At 36.5% G+C, this 17367-nt stretch overlaps 1 protein-coding gene across 3 annotated transcripts in view; it reads right to left on the bottom strand.

The window, feature by feature from the left end:
• FILIP1 (filamin A interacting protein 1) overlaps positions 1-17367 on the bottom strand; it is a 259847-nt gene that overhangs the window by 185821 nt on the left and 56659 nt on the right. The window contains exon 1 of one of the 3 annotated variants that reach the window (XM_032152977.2): positions 17014-17095. The exons of the other annotated variants lie outside the window; for them this stretch is intronic. The gene's annotated coding sequence lies outside the window, so the exon portion shown is untranslated. Of the gene's footprint in view, positions 1-17013; positions 17096-17367 lie in introns of those variants that run through there. 3 annotated transcript variants of the gene reach the window in all.

Below are 17367 nucleotides of genomic sequence, written 5' to 3'. Positions count from 1 at the left end.
ATCATGATTCCTAATTTGTCCTTCAGTTTAACTGGGATTTAGGTGACACTGGGAAATTGCTTCTGTAGTCAGGTCCAGATCACACAAAACGTTAAGAGATTATACCCTCAGTTTAATCAGTTGTAAACTTCAGTTGGTATGAACTAAACTGAACAAACAAGTCAACCACTATTAATAAAGAAATTAAGTTGAGTTAAAGAAAGTAATTAAACATCAATATTATGCAGAATCTTTTCAGGAATATTTCGTAAAATGGTGCGCAACCTATTATATATGCATATTTTACATGCCTATTTATAACCCTCCTTTTAAAGTTAAGCTGTTGCTCCAATGCACTTATGAAAAATATCTGGAATTTGGCTGAGGACTTTATATAATGAAGATTCTGGCCTTTTCTTAGTATATTGAGCACCCTTTACAACCCTTGTACTCACACCATGTTCTTCCTGTTTCTGAGCATAGTAGACACTATTCCTCCTTATAGCACCAAATTCCAAAATAGAAAAACAAATGTTAAAACCTAGAGTCATGACAGACCATCTTCCTGCTCCCTAGTGTTTGGTTTGATCTCACTGAATGTCAATTTGTTCTTGGAACTCTGCTCTGTTAAACAACAATATGGAAGAAACGTTAGGTCGTTCCTCCAAGGTGGATATTTCCAGGAGAATGATTGGGGTTATTAGTTTTAATTGAAAATTGATAATACATATTGAGTTCGAAGGTTAATTATTGGTTAAAAAAATTATCCCTGTGAATACTGACTTTTTCTACAACATTAATAAAAGTGCCTTGATTTTGTGTAGCTTTCATGTATATTAATGTTGAAAGATGCTCTAAGACTGACTGAAACAGAATAACAGAAAAAGCATTCTTGCATGATCTCATTTATATGTGGAATCTAATAAAGTTTAAGTCATAGAAATAGAGAGTAAAATGATGGTTACCAGACGCTTGGAGTCGGGGAGAGGGAGGGAATGGGGAGTTCTTGATTAGAGTACAAAATTTCAGGTAGACAGGAAGAATAAGTTTTGAGATCTATGCCACAGCAGAATGACTACAATCAATAATAAGGTATTATATATTTCAAAATGAGAGTAAATTTCAAATGTCTCACTATAAAAAATGATAGGTGATGAATATTAATTAGCCTGATTTAATCATGCCACATTATATACATATATCAAAACATCACATTATACCCCATAAATGTATATAATTATAATTTGTCCATCAAAAATAATATTAATAATTTAAAATATTTTAAATATCTAAAAAAATGAGAAAGAAAAAAATTCTTAATAAAAGGGAAATAAGATATAATAAAGAATAAGCTCAGGAAAGCATGGGAAGTTGAGTACAAGGCCTAATGGAAAGGGTCCTCGTGTGATACAGGGGGACAAAATTTGTACATATCCAGGCCTGAACCCAGAGGAAAAGGCGAAGAGGGGGAAACAATTCCCACAAGTCACAGCGTGATTATGTCAAGGAGGCTACAAGAGATAATAGGAAACAAGGATATGAGAATATAATTGGCTAGACTGTTTAAAGAAAAGGGGGCTACAAATGGACAATGTGAAGAATTCATTGAATAATGTACTGTTTGTTAGATTTCTAGGTCTGACAATCATCAAACAGAAGTTGGAACTAGAGCGCAGTTGTTGCTATTATTTACACTTACATTGTAATTAACAGAATTAAATATGATGCTTGGACTCTCTCCTCTTTATCTGTGGGTATGAGAGAAGTAAAGAGATTTCATTCACTTGCGCCCAATGTATGAAAACGAAAAGGACAACTTATGTGATACAGCACTACTACTCATCTCAGCACATTCTTTGCAGGATCAAACAGCAAAAGATAATCTAGATGATCAGCTTGGCTTAAAATGCTTCATGCTTAGCTTTACTCGGGGTAATGTTTCAGGAGTGGCTTCTTCCAAAAAAGGGCTTCCCCAGGAGAAAGCAGAAAAATGTTAGCACACAAGATCTTCAGTGAGATTTCACTCACATTGCTGCTCCCTACCCATTCACAAAATGACCCTGCTGTCAGTAGAGTGAGAAGCAGCTAAGAATCATTTACCATCTTCACTGGACACCTCATAGGACACATTCACCCCATACACCACTCTGTAACTGGAGCTTAGGTTAGCATCAGCTTCTCTCCATCCCCTGGAGTAACAGGCAGGATTGATGGGTAGTGAGGTGCCGAAAAGCTCAACATCTGGTGGTGCTAGAGGCATGATGATACAGACAAATCATGAGCTCTTTTACAACAGACATCATGGGAAATAATGCAAGACAGGTGGTGTTCTGGATTCTAGGAAGATATGTGCCACAGCACTGTGGCTTGTCTATGAATTCGTACATCTGAATTAATAAGCTGTATGACCTTGAGAAAGTTAAACTTTCTGGGTCTCAGCTTTGTCATCTTTCCTAAAAAGAGGTTAGAGTCAATTATCTTTTAGCATCTACCAGTATCTACAAATACTATGGTAAACCAATTTTTTTCAGAGTATTTCATGCCCAAAACAGTTTAATGAGCCTGAGCAATTTTATTCTAGGTAATGATCCATGGCAAAGAGTTGTTTGGTGCAATACCCCATTTCTTCCACTTGCTCCTTGGTCCCTCACCCTCATGATCTAGTCATAAATGTGTCAATTTTGGCTATCAGTTTATGTTTTAATAATACATAACTAACGAAATAAGTTGCTATCAACATGTACTTGACACTTAAGGACTATGCAGCCTTGTTTTAACAACCCTATTCTAACAAGGTCCCTCCTAGGAAATCCTATCAAGCAACTGAGAAAGAAGTATATTGGCTGTTTTTTCATATAAGAGTCTCTAGGTCTGCCAAATTTTTACAAGTCAATAGATTTAAGAACAATAGGAGGAAGAAAAAACAATGTACTCTCAAAAGCATTGCATGTGTTTAGATTTTTTTATTTCTCAAAATGGAAATATCCTTATTTTTCTTCTGATTATAAGGATTTTTGCCACATATTCTTGCTTTTCTGGAAACTTTTGCAGTTGATTTTCCCACCAGCAACATATAGTGACAACTTCCTCATACTCTCACCATACTGGGTATTGAATTTTTTTGTCTTTGTCAATGTATTTGTTGAAATAATACATCTTCTTTTAATTAGATTTTTAATTATCAGTAAGGTTAAATAGTTTTTCACATATTTATTCCAAATTATTTATGTCATTTGTCAATTTTTCTATTGTGTCTCTTTTTCTATTTCCATTTAAAAGAGTCTTGGCCAGGCGTGGTGGCTCATGCCTGTAATCCCAGCACTTTGGGAGGCCAAAGCCAGTGGATCACCTCAGGTCAGGAGTTCAAGACCAGCCAGGTCAACATGGTGAAACCCAATCTCTACTAATAATACAAAAATTAGCCTGGCGTGGTGGCACATGCCTGTAATCCCAGCTTCTCGCGAGGCGAGGCATGAGAATCGCTTGAATCCAGGAGGCAGAGGTTGCAGTGAGCCAAGATCGTACCACTACACTCCAGCCTGGGCCACAGAGTAAAGCTGTATCTCAAAAAAAAAAAAAAAAGTCTTATATTAAGGACATTTGTTCCTGGTTATTTTGGTCACAAATTGCTGTTTGAATTTTAACTTTGTTCATGATGGTTATAAGGGGTTTTTCTTCAGTGTAAAAGTTTTCATTCAGTTTTTATGGAATCAAATGTTTTAGTCTTATGTTTTACTGGCTTTTTGTCTTCCCCACCTATATATGTTTTTAATTTTTTTTGTTAGTATTTCACTTTCATTTTTTAGACTTAAATTTCTGGTCCATCTAGTGCATATTTTAGTGTAAGTTGTAACAGAAATTTAATTTCATATTTTTCCAGTTATTTCAACCCAACTGATTGAATAATTCATATTTTCAGTATAGATTTGAAATCTCTTTTTCATAATACTACATTTTTATAGTATTAAAAGTGTACACCATTTTTATAGGTATATACTTCTCTGAACCTTTTATTTTCCCTTGATCTCCTCATCTGATGTGAACTGATTCTGATACCACCGCCAAAGTGTTTTAATTAATATGGGTTCAAAATTCTTTTTTTTTTTTAAGAGACAGAGTCGCACTGTATTGCCCAGGCTAGACATGAACTCCTGGGCTCAATCAATACTCTCCCTTCAGCCTCCACTGCTCCTGGCTCAAAATTCATTTTAATATGTGGTAAGGCAATTCTCCAACATGTGCTTCAAAAATTTTCTGGCTACGACCTACGTTTATTGCCTCAGCAGCAGTTAGGCACTTGAAGTGGAGTGTTGAATATATGTAAGTATTTTTTCAAAGTGCACAAACTTGTAAAAGTCCTAAAGCAAATACTTTTATAGGAAGCATTCATCATCTGTTTTTAAACATATTGAGAGTAGTCACTGTTTAGAAAAAATAGTCAGCAATGTGGTTTGAGGGTCAGGAATTTTCTAGCCTGCAAGAGGCTTCTTTGGCTGCCTCATTATGGCCACTAAAGATTTAACTGTGATGAACATATATGTATATAGCAGAGCCTCTTCATTACATAATTTTTTTAAACATTAAAATTGTCATGTAAGTGAAAGAATGCAACTCACTAATTCCCCACTATTTGTACAGCTATGTAGACTTGCTGTAACAAATCAGATGTTTGAGCTTTTCGATAACACTCATGTCTGATGCTTTCCCTTAGACCTTGTTTGTCAGGCCCTATCTTGTTTTCGGCCTCTACATTCCCTTTCCCACAGTGAGAGTCACTTTATACTGTCTCTGGACCAATCACTGACCATCCAAAATCAGGTGAGTGGTCCCACTTCTGTGGTCTCACTAAATCATTTACCCACTAGTCACTTGGTGTTGAAATTGCCATTGTTTTATCCATAACTCCTGTTAGAGAGCAGAGATAATATAACATTCACCATTGTATCCCAATCCCTAGCTCACTGCCTGAAACATATGCATCTCAAAAAATATTTGGTAAGTGAGTAAATTATTCTTACTAAATGTGAAGCGGGAGAGACACAAAGAACTCTAGCCCACCACTAGGATTTAGCATCATCTTAGTTGTTTTGACATTGTATGACAATGTTGGCATCTCACTCACAGACTCTAGGACTGCTCCTCCTCCACAGCTATCCTGTTCCTGATTCCCACCTCCCTGCTCTCCTTCCTGCTCCTGCTGACAAGCTTGCCCAAATGTGGACTGACTCCCTGCCTGTGTCAGAATGCAGGCATCCTCTATCCGCCTGCCAGAATACCCCATAACCACATGTTAGACCTTCAGATGCCAGCTGCTAGCTTGAACCACTCTACCATCTGATGCCACACCATTTAGATCCTATGTTCTCGCAGTTCAGCATCAATCCAACCCCTCTTTTAGCTACAAAACATGGGCTTTGCCTGATGGAGCCCCAGGACATATTCTTTAAGATGAGCAGACTGAGTGGACCTCACTCTATAATCATGTGCTTTCACACAGACCAAATCCTTCTAAATTCTCACACAATAATAGTGAGAGCTCTGTTGAAATTCAGCTCCTATGAAAAAGTGTCTGGAAAGAGAAATTGAAATAACAATATAACCCAGATATAGTTCAAATTGGATGATTTTAATCTTTCACTAATACTATGTAGAAAAACAAGACCTCTGTTTTTTTCCCTAATCTTTCCCTCAAAAGGACAAAATTCTTCACTTTCTGAAAAACCACAGGCCACTTTCATCTGGTTTTCCCCCTTGTCCTCTTCTCTGAGCTCAGCATTTCACGTGCTCATTTTGGTGAGATTCCATCACAATACATCACCAGGAACACATGCGTTCCACTGGGACTTTATTCCCTGGAAGATGTGAATGGTGATGTAAATAATGGCATCATTGGAATTTGGAAGAAGTGATGCGAGAAAGAAATAAGGTGAAATAAGGCAAAATCAAGCAATTATACTCAATATATCCTTTTGGAGTAATGTAGATAGTATTGATGGTAATAGAGAAATTCAGTGGTATTCATCAGCTGGAACTGTCAGCAGAAACATTAATTAAATGGCAGCTGTTGCCTTACCACTTGTAGAGGAGTGGAGCAATCCTAACTTCAAAATAGATTTCCAAGAATGGGAGCGTTTCCAGCTAATGAACTACAGCCTGGTTGTGGTTTTGGGTTAGTAGCTGCAATCAGACTTTTGTCAATAGTTATGTCTGTGCCACTGTATTTTAAAATAAGAATTCTAGTCTGTTAATGGAAATATGTATGCATCATGCTAATTAGAGCTACTAAGTCCAGCTCCCACTTAGTTATGAATTGGTTATTCTGTGATACTCTAGTGAAATTTAAAACATTTGTTTATTTTTAACTAATATTGTTAGAAAAGCAATACATGACCATAAAGGTTTAGAGAAAACTGAGAAGCAGAGAAATAATCATCAATGGTCACTAACTGTTACTGCCATGTTTATCAAGGGAAAAATTATGTTCACTTCAATCAATGGAAACTGGTCATTAATATTTACTTTCTCAATTTCATGACATTTAATGAATTCAATTTAACAAACAGTTATTGAGTACTTGTTTGGTTCAAGGTGAATCTAAAAACAGTGCCAAGTCATAACAGAATTTATTTATCAGGTTAAATTTTTGAATTTACATGTAAATATGTGTCACAGAATAATTATAAGAATCTTTCACTTTTTGTTTGCTTTCTATTGCAAAAAAAAAAAAAATCTGTGCTACAGTATTTGCTATTGGTGATTTTCATCTTAGTAAGGTTCATTTTACCAGACAACACACATACGTTTTTCTCTAGGTATGAAGGACCCTGTTCTGTAGAATTTCAAACTTACAGAATCAATAAGAAAATTAATTCTGTACATGCTACCTAAAAATGTAGATTTTAAAAGTTCTTCAGAGTACATTAACACACTGACCTGTCAGTTTCATAGGACAGATCAGCTTGTTTCCCATGCACCTGCTGTATAGGAAAGCAAAGTGATTAATCCTTTCCTGTTGTTGCTGGTATTGTGAGAGAAGATAGCGGGAGGTATAAAAGTCCAGACAGAGGAATCCCAGAAAAATGGGGAACCCAGCCAAACTCACAAGACTAGGGGAAAAGTCAAGGATCCAAACAGGACAGTAGAATTTGTGTTCAGAATGTCTGGGGTAAAGTACATGTTCCCAAAAGTAAGGCATAAAATATTATATTGGTCCTCAAGAGAAAGGAAAGACAGGAAATAAGAAACAAAGTCACTAGGGGAAATAGAGCATCATAAAAAATCTTGAGGAGAATAGGTTGCCTCCAATTGGGCCAGTCATTGGGAAAATAGAGGGGAAGGCAAGGACCCAATCTCTAGTCAAGCAGAAAGCCCAGTTAGCAGGAACTAAGGGCACCATAACCAGCTGCAACAAGACCCCTGATGCTGAAATGAGGGAGCAGCTGCCATTCAACACCTTTTATTTTCAGAGTGGGCTCCAGAATAGCAAAGTGATTAAGAGCTTACAAGCACAGGCTGGGGAGTCCAATTGCCTGGACTCATCCCAGACTTGCCACCTGCTTGCTGGGGGCTGGGGGGAGGATGAACAATTCCCTCAGCCTCCTTATCTGTAAAATATATAGTATATGTGTATCTGCCTTATGAAACTGTTAGTGCCTAACACAGAAAGCATTCATTAAATATTAGCTACTTTATTATGATTGTGTGATAGAAAAAAGTAATAGACTGGGGCTCAGGGGACTTAAGTTCTGGTCCTTGCTTTACTTCTTTTTCCACCTATGTGACTCTTGTACAGAACTGAGGTGCAGTCATTGAAATGGACCCAGAAAGCAATCAAAAATCCTTAAGTCAAGATCTTAAAAGTAAGCCAGGCAACGATCCTGAGTGTCAGTTCTCTTGAGACAGGAACACAGCCACTGCAAGGTGTAGAAAGTACCCACTACCAAGGGTTGAGTAAGCACAGTTCCATACTCAATTCTACCTGCGGAGGGTTTTGTAACTTGAGCTGAGTGACTTCTCATTCTAGTACTATCTTCTTTAAAATGATGAGGTGGCACTCATCATTTTAAAGTACTATCTTTTAAAGTACTGTCTTTTAAAGTACTTTTAAAATACTGTCTTTAAAAGGATTGTGATAACAGGTTCTCAATATTGGATGCAAATTAAAATCACACAAAAGCTTACAAAATAGACCACTACTTGGGCACCCTCTCAGGCCATTTTAAATCAGAACCTCTGGGGGCATAGCCCAGGCATCTGCATTTTTAAAGCACCCCAGGTGACTTTGATGCACAGAGAGTGTTGAGAGCCACAGTACTAGATAATCTGATGGTTTCAAGTGAGGTCAAAGTCTAGAGGTTTCCACTCCTTTGGTTTCCTGTAAGGTACAGCTGTCCCCAGGACCAAAGCCATGTAATCATTGACATTGTGGTACTCAAGGCCCTGTGCCTGCTCACAATCAGACTAGGGGCAGATGTGCAAAGAGAACCAGGAAATCTTACAGAAGTCTTAGTTAATTCTTGAATGAATATGATAAGCTGTTAATATCTTAACAATTAGCTAAAGACTAATGTGGAAATTATCACTGTTGTGTACCAGAAGAAATTTAGAATAATTGAATGAGGAAAAAAAAATACTTCTAGAGGCCAACCAGTCAAACCCTCTGGCTCCAAAGAATAGAACACTAATACTCTTTTTCTGGGTGGGTGAAAAAAAATTACAGTTCTTTTTCTCCTTTGACACTATTACACCTTTTTACATAAAGACAGGAGAAGACAAAAGGAAAACTGAGTTTATTGCAAAGAAATCAAGAGATGTTATGTCAAGAAAACAGATAGCCTTCGTGAAATGTAATACTCTCTGCCTTTACTTCTTGTTCATTGACTTGGATTAAACAGGTCTGTATCACACAGCAAACAGTATATTTGCTTCAGGAAGATGTTTAGCCTGTCAGGTGAGCAGCAGTACAAGTCCCGTGCTATTAACCAATAATGAATGTAGTGTGTTTGGGGAGGGGGAGTTGGGGTATGCTAGTATAGTTGTGACAAGTTACTGTTTCAATGTATTAGAATAGAATTTCTCAGAAGGTAGAGATTTATTCTGTTATATTTCATCCCATATAAAACATTCACCTTCCTGGGATATTCAATCCCACTACCTGGGATATGTGATACCCTGGAAAAGTGGAGTCTTTCTGGCCACTGGCATAAGAGAAAACAAAGCATTATCTACTCCATCAAAGTTTTATTAGAATTGCTCTCCTTTTACTTCAGACAATCTGAAAGTTAAATGTCAGAAATGCAAATAGAAACTCAAAAGTTTCAATTATTTCCAAATAGACATTTGGACATCAAGCAGGTAAATAAAGATAAAATAATTAAATAAAATATCCAATAAAATATGCCTCTGATCCATAGTGGCAAAATGGCTGAAAAGTATCAGGTAATTTTTCTTAAACTATAGCAAGCACTCTGTTTTATTTTGTTTTTTTTGAAGGAACATCGTGCTGCCAGAATAACAACTCACTACTAAAACAAAGTCATTTGGAACCAATAACAAGCCTTTATGTGGAGCACCTTCTACCCCCTTCCTCACTGCCTCCTGACCAAAACACACACACACACACACACACACACACACTCCACTAAAGGTTTCTTGAAGAAGTATTGCTACCAACAATGGGGATAAGTATTTCATACAACTCCCTCTTGAACCCACTTCACAAACTAAATGTTTATGACCAAGGCAGAGACTGGCAGCACATTCAAAGTTTACAATAGAAGGTGGGGCTCTGAGTTGTCAATAGGAGCAACAGCAGACAAAAGCCCCAACAATGTCAAACGAAGTGGTACAAAGTCAAATGCTCCATGGCATCCTCTTCTTGGGAATCAACCCAGCAGTGTAGAAACCAAGAACCACATTGCCCCATCAATAACTGGAAGAATCGCTTCTGCATCTCAGTGCACCAGGCCTAGCTCATCCAGGGTGGCCCAACTCTACTGGCCATTGAAGCTTCTGATTCCACTTTGGGATCCCGGAAAAGAGCCTCTGTTAGCTTTCTGACCCTAAATCTCTTTATTCTTTGCACTTTGTGAATCTTTTAATACTATAGGGGCAGCTGTTACCTTGCAGTGTCACATTCTACACGTTTCATTAAAACATCTCATAATCATCTAGGTGGAGGTGTTCCATAAACAACTGCCTGAATTTTAAAAAGTGGTTGAAACTATAGAATAGATAAGGTCAAATTGCCTGGATTTGGATTTTAAATCTACTACTAGGTAAAGTTATTTAACATTTATAACCTCATTTTCCTAATCTGTAAAATGGTGATAAAAATAGTACCTCATAGAGTTGTTACGAGAAGCAAATAAAATCATCCAGGTAAAATGCTTGGCAAAATTCCTGGCACATAATAATATTCTCAAGTATATGATAGTTATTCCTATCATTTTATATAGTAAATGTACACATATGTTGTATATTATATAGATAATATATATTACATGTAGCCATTATTATTATTTATGGAATGAGCAGAATGTAGAAGTTGGGGATGTCTTATCAAAAGTTGAGGGGCCCTGAGAAGTGAACTCTACCAATGCAGCTGACTTCCTTAAAGACCAGAACGAACAACAGGCTATGGCCAAACCAGTTGGTCTGGTGGTATTCAAACCAGAAGATGATATCTATCAACACAGCATGTGAAAGTTAAGCTTATATATAAGGCCACTCCCTGATCCAAATACCAGGCTGCTCTTCAAGCATGTGTCACTTACTAAACAGTTAATGAAACACAAAGAGCCTTGAATACCTCCAGTGTCACATTTCAAGACTTATAGAATAATTAGGAAAAATCTGAGCTGGCAAAACTCTTCCTGGCTTGCCCTGATGAGCAGACCCTCTTTGTTTTCCATTAGTGTGTGTTGTCGTCACAGTAACTACAGGGCTCCAAATACAGGCGCAGGGCATCATTTCCTCATGTGCACTTAGGCTGCCACACTGAAATAGCATTATGAACTCAGCAATGCCTCTTCCTTTCCTGTTGTGCTTGGTACCACGGTCAAAGAGGCAAGGCCTAAAATGAGTTACTTAAGACATAAGTATATGAAAGAAAAAGAATGTTCATTTATTCCCATTATTGTGTCATCTATGACTTGTGTGTGTGTGTGTGTATGTGTGCGCGCGTGCGTGTGTGAAAACCTAATTTTTGCATAGATCTTTCAGATAAACACGGGCAAGTTGGCAGTAACTCCATTGTCTTGGTGGTGCCAGCAGTCTATTGTTTTCAGTCAGATCTTCTTTTGGCCTGAAATCTTCAGCAAATTATTTTTAAAAGAATGCATTTGGCCAACTCTGATGTGTCCATTTCATATCTTTCTTAACCTTTTCCTTACAAAGATAAGAAGCAGATAATTCATTTCTTTAAAGTAACTTGGGAAGATTGCAATTACAGTTTTTACAAGATCAAAAAAGACTATTTTCAAGGGCAGAATTATAGGGTCCTTGGTCAGTGAAGCAACAATCATCATTTCCTCAACGTTTTGGTGAAGGAGGTAGGCAACAGCATTTAGGCAAGCAAATAAAAACAGAAAAATCCTTAAACCTTAAGGGCTCAATTAAAATCAGATCACTCGAGATAATTTCTGCATTAGCTTTAAAAATTCTTTTTAGTTTGTCTTTCACAGGCCTCAGAAACACATAAATCACCCAATATTATGCACGTTGACACCACTTCCCAAAAATGGGAAAAAAACCTAAACCTTCTTTTGATGTCTCAGTATTGCTGCGGCTTAAACAAAGCCCTCAGAGACAGAGCAGCATGGGGATACTGGTTATGTTGTATTACTTCACTTCTGTGCTGGGAGTTTCTCAAGTTCTGCAATCAGCTGGTTAACAGCCAGCTAAAGCTGCTCAATTCATGTATGACTTTCCTTATTCTAAATTCTTCCACAACGGGTTGCCTGGTCTTTGAAATTAAACTGCCTCAGCTACTACCAGAGAGAGCTATATTCTGCCTGTAGCCTTTTCCCTTCTCTCATTAGCTAAAGCATAGACTGACCATTTAAGAAAAAAGAAAAACATAATCCAATATACTTTCCTGAGGTTTCTATATTTTTGCCCTAGTACCACTATAATGTATTCATTCTGCAAAGCCAGGAAAAGCTATTTCCTTCTTTTCTTTCTTTATTTTACTTTTCCTTCCTACCTTCCTTTGTTTCTTTCTTTCCACACAAAGTTTTCATTAGAGAATGACAATTTTAAAATTTGTTTTGCCTCATCTTTTAGAGACTTATCCTTTCAATTGAGAAAAATAAAGTAAAATTGACAGATTTAAACCATATATGTCCTGCATAAGGTTTGTTGCCACTAAAGCTGCTAAGAAACTTCCCTGCTTATAAGGGTGCTTTATATATTTTTGTTAAGTATACAGAATATTAAGCAGAATACACATACACACACATCTTACGAGATAACCCTTTTTGTTTGTCTTGGAATGTACTTTTCTTTTCATATTTAAGAAGAATGAATAGGATTAAGGGCAATGAATCCCAAGAATTCATTTCCATTTAGTAAAGTTAAAGTTAGCTTAAGATGACCTTTTTTGGTCTTTTCATTTTTATCTGTTACTAGGTTAGTAAAACAAAACAAATCATCTAAGGAAAGAAATAAAGAATGATAAATTTAATAATGTGTTCTTGCATGGAGGAGGAAGTCTTCATTGCTGTACATTACCCAGTGTAGTCGGCTGTAAAACAGACACCCAAGCACTGTGTATAAACACTCTTTATCTCCAAGTGCAAATATAGAAACCATAGAACAGTCTGTGCTGTGGGTGATTTCTTAGCCTTTTTAGTAATGGTTCTATAAGACAGCAGACTGCTGAGTGATAAGGAAGAGTTTGAAACATAAATTCCATACTAAATTATTGGCTGCTGTTCAAATTGTGTCTGCTTAGAGTACCCAGCAGCAAAGTATGTCCCAAGCAGGATTCCAAACAAATAATACATTCTCCTGCCTTTCCTATAATCTATGAAGTTGAGATCACAAACTATCCGCATCCAAGAATTTTGTATGCAACAAAGATTAAAGTAAACAAATAACTATATTTAAGATGTAATAAAGCCATACTAGCTTAAATTTATTGAAGAATAAATTATAAACTATAGATTTTATGTCATTTAATGTTCAAAAAAACTTCATAAGGAAATAGCATCATTACCCTCATTTTACAGATGAAGAAACTGAGACACAGAGATTAATTTGCCTACGGTCACCTTGAGCTGAAATCTGAATCCAGGCTATCTGACTGACTTAGTCATGCTACTAACCTTTTCTGACTCCTCTTCCATGAACATCTTCTGGTTATATCTTCAACTCAGATTTAAAGAAACAAAATGTATTTTTATTAGCTTATCTTTTTTCTATTTATTGCTATATATATTAAAAATAATCTAAAAACAAATTTATACTACAGGCTTTTAGATGTCATTTTTCTAATAAATTGTTACCAATTCTTTTTCTCTTAAACCTTTCTGTTGAAATAAATCTCAACACGAGCTTGCCCCCTCATTTCTCCTAGTGCTACCTTTCTAAAACCCACGAGTTTAAAGAAGGAAGATTAGACGAATGAAAATGTGGATTAAACAAACTCTGTAAAATCTTATATCTTAAGGCATATGTTTTATGAAAAAATGCTCATCTGCCAAAAAAGGAAACCACAGGTAGCATTACTTAGACTGTGTAAACCCCAAAGTTTCACTTCTAAACAATAAGTAAAAATTATAACCACAAGGAAACCGGTGCTTAGGGAACATATTAAATATTTCACAAATTTCATTGGAAAATTCCATAGGGTTTCTTACTGAACATCCACTTAAAAGAGTAAGTTTCATCACTTTGACCATCTTAAAATATAAATACTAAAAGAATGTTTTTCTTTTGTTGGATACAGAACAAATTGCTTTGAAAGTATGATTCCTGCTTTATCTCACCCAATAAGGCTACAGTTTTCACGAGCAATTAAATACTGAAAAATGTCTCTTTTTCAAAATATCAAGAGAAAAAGAACAGAAAAAGGATCATAATGTATTTAAATGTTTTCTTGTTCAAAGCCAGATTCTAATTCACGATCCACAAATAAGAGCCATGATTTAAATGAATTGTACCAAAAGTAACTATAAGTAGAACCTGGCACCAAAAGATAACAAAAGTATATAAGTTCCAGTATTTAGAGGTCTAGGTAGATACACAGGATTTGTGTGTGTGTGCGTGCGTGTGTGTGTGTGTGTGCATGTGTGCATGCATATATACATACACAGTCCTGTCATATTTCCCCTTTCTATTTTATTCCTGAGAGATACAACATCATTTCCACAATTGGGTATATGAGTGTAGTTAAAAGTGTTTGTAATTTTTCTGTGCATGGTAAAACCATGAAGACTTTCCTTGAGAAATTTCTGAAGTACAAATCTATTAACTTACAGTTGCTTTTCTTGATTCTATACTTATCCATACTTTCTCACGTACTTATCATCAGATATCTAGAGCCACAAATGTGAATGAACATCCACAATGTGCCTGCGGCTGAGAAGCTCCAAAGCCAAGTGATGCTTAGGATACTGCGTTTCACCTAATAGACGTCATAAAATTGTTCTGAATATAAAGAGGCAAACTCTACTTAAAAGTACCCTAATTCTAACAGAGCACCAAGCTGTCTAAACTTAGAAAGAATCACTTCTAAAATGTATAATCCAGAATATCATTGTGAAAGTGGAAGACCCTGATCTGGGTCTTAAAGAGTAGGTAAAGTTTCTACAGGACCAGAGAGTAAATGTCTTCCAGGCAGGGAGAATAAAAGCTGGGGCAAAGCTGGGGTACTGAAATGTTCACTGAGTATGTGTTTGGAGAATGGCCCATAATCTGAAATACCTGAAGCAGAGGGACCTTTTTGTTGAGTCATGGTAGTGAGACTGGAAAAGTTAAGTAGGTGCCAGATGATGGAAGGTTTTCAAAATACCCAGCCTAGGTGTTTGGCAGCAACTAGAAGTCCCAGAAGATAACTGAAGAGTAGATAGACAAACATAGCAATCCTTTAGTAAAACCAATCTTGTGGTCATGGGCAAGATGATTTGGATGGCAACAAGGGGTAGGAGGGAGCAGCATTGTTATAATCCAAACTAGGGTGAAGAGAACAGGCATTAGTGTGGTGGAAGACACGGCAATGGAATCTAACAACTTTTTTGGTAAAGGGGAAAGGGACGGTTCCAAAATGTCACAGAACTATGAACTTGAGTGAATAGGAGAACAGATCTGCATTGTCGTGGAGAGCCTGATTGTTCGTATAGTGGAGGAAACCGTGTGGTTTAGCCTGAGCTGAGTTGCTGTTGATTCTCAAGAATAAATATACAACAATGAAGACAATTAATGATACTGAAAGATTCACTTCATCAGCAAACATGACTTTCACACAGGGCCAAATGCTGCACTTAGTTATCGCCATACTGTCCCACTGACTCCAAAAGAAATTACACGCCTAGAATCAATGGTAGATTTTGGCCTTACACATACCTTTTTAAGTCAACAATGTGACCCTTCTTAGGATAAAAACAAGAAAAATGTAAAGCATTTAGTTCTGACTTTTCAAACTCCTTCGAGACAAAGATATTTCATCTCTACTAAAGCACCAGGAGTTTCATTCTCTAATAGTAAACTTACCAGAGTGCATTTTGCACTATTATTTGTACATATTTGCATATGTGATTTGCTTATTTACTGTATAAACAAGTAATCAGAATTATAAAACCTAATACATACTGAAATGAGTGCCCTATTTCATTTTCCTGAGCATATGCTATATAAGCTTTAATTAGCTTTTCTTAAAAGAAGATCATTTTCTGAAAAGGTTGATACATTCTTATTTGTCAACAAATAATATGTTCAAAACTGGTTTGGGGTAAATTCTTTCTTTACATTGATAGAATAGACTTTAAAAATTCCAATTAAAATGTGCTTCTATATCTTCTTTGATATTATCCTTAGACTAGAAAATTATTCAAATCCATATTGATTTAGAGGAAAAATATTTTTATGCAAATCTACCCCAATTACAAACCACCAGATGTCAATACTAACTATATCAACAATGTACAACCATAAGTTGTCATATTCAACATGAAATTGGCTACTTTAAGCAATTCTGATAAAATTGCATGGCAACTCATGGAAGGGGAGACAAGATGCCATCAGATGAAAGGAGGATTTCCTTCATGCTGTAGTAAACACATTCATACACACATACAGGCAACTTAGAGGAAAATGTTTTCTAATTAAGTTTTTAAAAATAGAGTCTGTTATATCTAAATACAAGCATTGATTTATTTTTTAAAAGTACACAAGTATCATTATCTTGAGTAGTTATATTCAACAATTTCAAGAGTAGTGATTTAATACCAGGCATATTTTATGCCCAGTCAGAAGCATTTGGGGTGACTCTAGTGTAACGAGGTCAGAACCAGCACAAGGTGTACCAGTGTAATCAGAGAATTAGGCAAAAGGAGACACATACAACAGCAGGTTTAAAAAGTACAGCAATACAAACACCATGCGGGACTTTCCTCTCATGTACCACACAAGCTGCTTAGCTAGTTTCAGTAAATGAAAGTTAGTTTACTTCTAGGGGAGATACCCTTTTCATTGCTTAGCAATCCCAATTGTGAAAGGAGATGTGAAATTGTCCTTTGTCACAGTTCTGTTACCTATCGAAGAGCGTTAACTTGGGAGAAATATTTTGATGTCTACTAAAACACCATAAAATTATCTGTGTTTAAAAAGGAATCGGTATAATTTTGAGGAAGAGATGATGTTTCTGACTTTTTAAAAATAATTCACAATGGTTATCATAATTTCTAAATGTGTTATCACATCGTAGAACAGGAAGAATCAAAGGAAACAGACAAAACAGAATGGGAGAGAACTCGCTTCTTGTGGAAACAGATATTTCTTAAGAGAGTAAGTAGTTATTTATTTTGGTCTTACCTGACGGCAGCTCCTTTAACCAAAGGTATGTCCTCTATGTAGGTAGTTTATCCTTTGAAGAACCCAGTGGCTTGTGTCACAGCCCAAGACAGATTCGAGTTCTCAAAAACTATCCAGCCCAAAAGAATACAGAGGAAAAAGCTTTTCCCACTTTCTTTCCCAGGACTAGCCAATAGCTGAAGTCATGCAGGAAACAGAGTAGAGAGGGGGAAAGCAGCTTCTTCTCCCTGAAATCCCGATCAGCAGAAATTGGAAGTTGTTGTATATCTCCCACCCAGACTTTTGTTTAAAAGTTTTTTCAACTGTTGCTAGGTGTTGTTGGGTTCGGAGATTAGGTTTCTCCTCTTCTGCTCC

This window comes from Hylobates moloch, unplaced genomic scaffold (assembly GCF_009828535.3).
Source record: "Hylobates moloch isolate HMO894 unplaced genomic scaffold, HMol_V3 SCAFFOLD_2, whole genome shotgun sequence".
In the NCBI taxonomy this organism is placed as follows: Eukaryota; Metazoa; Chordata; class Mammalia; order Primates; family Hylobatidae; genus Hylobates; species Hylobates moloch.
Note: the sequence above shows the minus strand (reverse complement) of the source record. Positions and strands in the feature narration are given on the sequence as shown.